This window comes from Hydra vulgaris, chromosome 01 (assembly GCF_038396675.1).
Source record: "Hydra vulgaris chromosome 01, alternate assembly HydraT2T_AEP".
Classification (NCBI taxonomy): Eukaryota; Metazoa; Cnidaria; class Hydrozoa; order Anthoathecata; family Hydridae; genus Hydra; species Hydra vulgaris.
This window is the reverse complement of record NC_088920.1, coordinates 39,300,280-39,302,500: the sequence shown is the minus strand read 5'-3', so window position 1 is coordinate 39,302,500 and position 2,221 is coordinate 39,300,280. Positions and strand designations below refer to the sequence as shown.

Below are 2,221 nucleotides of genomic sequence, written 5' to 3'. Positions count from 1 at the left end.
ATATGTTTTAAAAAATCTAAAGAGCATTAAAATCTCATTTAAATCTTACTGCGTATTAATACTTTTTTGTGTTTACATGCAAGCCACGATATTTTCTAGCAGTGTTTGTACTACGGTTACTGAACTGGTGTTTAGACCACACGAAATAATGGAAAGAATAAAATAACCAGGCAAAAAACTTAAATGCTCGGTGTAGTTGAGGCAGTTTTAAAATATTATATCGTCTGTATGATATTTTGTTGACTGCGACATATTTCCGTTAAATCATCAGGTCTGTGAATTATGAAAAGACGGAAAAAATTAAAATGATAAATTTTGCGGTATCATAAAATAAAAATATTTATAGCGAAAAAACCAAGACCGAAGATTCTTTTTTTTTTTTTTTAAATCGTCCTAAAATCAGAACCACTTGTCCAAATTTTAATAAGATTTTAAATAATTACCTTTTTTAGGTGAAATGAACATTATAGTTTAACAATATGATCTGTTCTGACCGTTTAGTGGCAATTTTTATTAGTTATGAGCTCTTTTTTATTCGGAATTCAAGTATTTTTTGTGAAAATTAATAGAAATATTGTTTTGACAACTATATATAGCTGGTATACGTCAGAACTGATTAGAACTAGGATTGACAGTAAATTAAGGAACTTTTTCAAAAGATTTTAACTAAATTCATGTTAACTCCGATGAGCGGAATTGATCTGAAGACTCCAAATTGGTGTTCTTTAGATTCACTATTACGGGTAGTAAAAAGGTTTTGAAAATTATATAAAAAAATGAAAAGTTTCTTTAAATGTTAAAAAAACCTGAAGCAAAAAACACTATACTATTTAAAGCTCTTGTTTGGACATAGTACGCTGATAAAACCATGCTAATTCCAAATAAAAGAATTTAAATAATTTGTAAAGCGCCTTAACTACACCGAGTGGTTAAGTTAATTTTCTCCCAGCCATTTTTGTACTTTGCAAAATCTTAAATGTGTTTTACTTGCTTTTAGTTCTTTGACGTTTCGCATTAGTTAAGTTGCTCCAGTAGACCTTAGTTCAATGAAGTTCGGAGAGTTGAGATCAACCTTAAAAAACTTGATGTTGTAATTATTGTCAATTGTTGTAATATGAAAACTTGTCTCTCCGCGCAGCGGGCTTGTTTGTCATGGTTTGTGTTTTGGAGTTATAGAGTTGAGAGTGGGTTGTAATCACAACTAAAGTAGTCTCCTCGACTGTGGTAGCCTTCTTGGCCTAAGGGAAACGAACTAACATTAAACAAAAAAATAAAAAATATTTAGAGAGTACAAAGACAAGGTATTAACATGGTGGTAGAGAGGAAGGGGGGTCAGGGTATATTGCCCTGGGGCCTGGATATTTTCAAGGGCCCGGACTTGTGAATTATAAAGTATTATTATTGCTTTTTTAAACTTGGCTTTGTTGGTTGAAACAATTTTATTAGCCTAATTATTCGGAAATTATTCTAAATGGAAAACTTATTAAGAAGAAAATTGTGTAGAAATTACTTTGAACACATCATTTGGAAGCATTTATAGTTTGTATTGTTCGAGTACTTTAGATCGTTTGAGGTACTTTAAATCACTTGCGGTATTTTAAAATAAAAGTCAATGAATGTTAGGTAATTGTTTATTTGATTCTACAGTTTAGTTTATTTTTATGTTATAGTTTAATCAATTGTTTATGTAGTTTTGTTATAAGGTATAAAACATTCAATTATAAAAATTACTTTATTTAAAATATACGACTCTTAAGAATTAAGACTCTTAAGTGACATAACGAGGATTTTTGCGCCCAGGGCAAAAATTAAAAAAATGTTCCTTTTTTACAATAAAATTTAAAAAATATTATTTTTTAGGTTAAAATTGGCTTTTTTTCTTTGCTCTTTGATTTTTTTGGTGTCCTTTGTATAAATATAAATAAAAAACAAACTCTACTTTAAAGTTGTAGATTTTCAGTGTCTTCGAAAGAGAAAGATTTAGAAAATCAATATCATAATGTAGAAGTTAACTTCAGCTATAACGGCGGCAACGTTGTTGAACAAGTTGTAGATTTAATTAACATGACTGGTGACTTTCCAGATCCTGATAACACTGAAAATAAAGCTGACGTGGAGCACGGCGATGTTTTTATTCCTATCAATAATATCTTTGAGAATTATAAATCAGATATAGCTGATGATGTTATTAAGATAAAACTGCTTGACTTTGATGCTGGTA

General features: G+C 29.6%; 1 protein-coding gene across 2 annotated transcripts in view; it reads right to left on the bottom strand.

Moving 5' to 3' along the window:
- Positions 1-277, bottom strand: part of LOC100198230 (coiled-coil domain-containing protein 39) — a 91,058-nt gene extending 90,781 nt beyond the window's left edge. The window contains exon 1 of one of the 2 annotated variants that reach the window (XM_065788139.1): positions 50-277. The gene's annotated coding sequence lies outside the window, so the exon portion shown is untranslated. The other variant, XM_065788140.1, reaches the window with a different exon arrangement.
- Between the last annotated feature and the right edge of the window lie 1,944 nt (positions 278-2,221).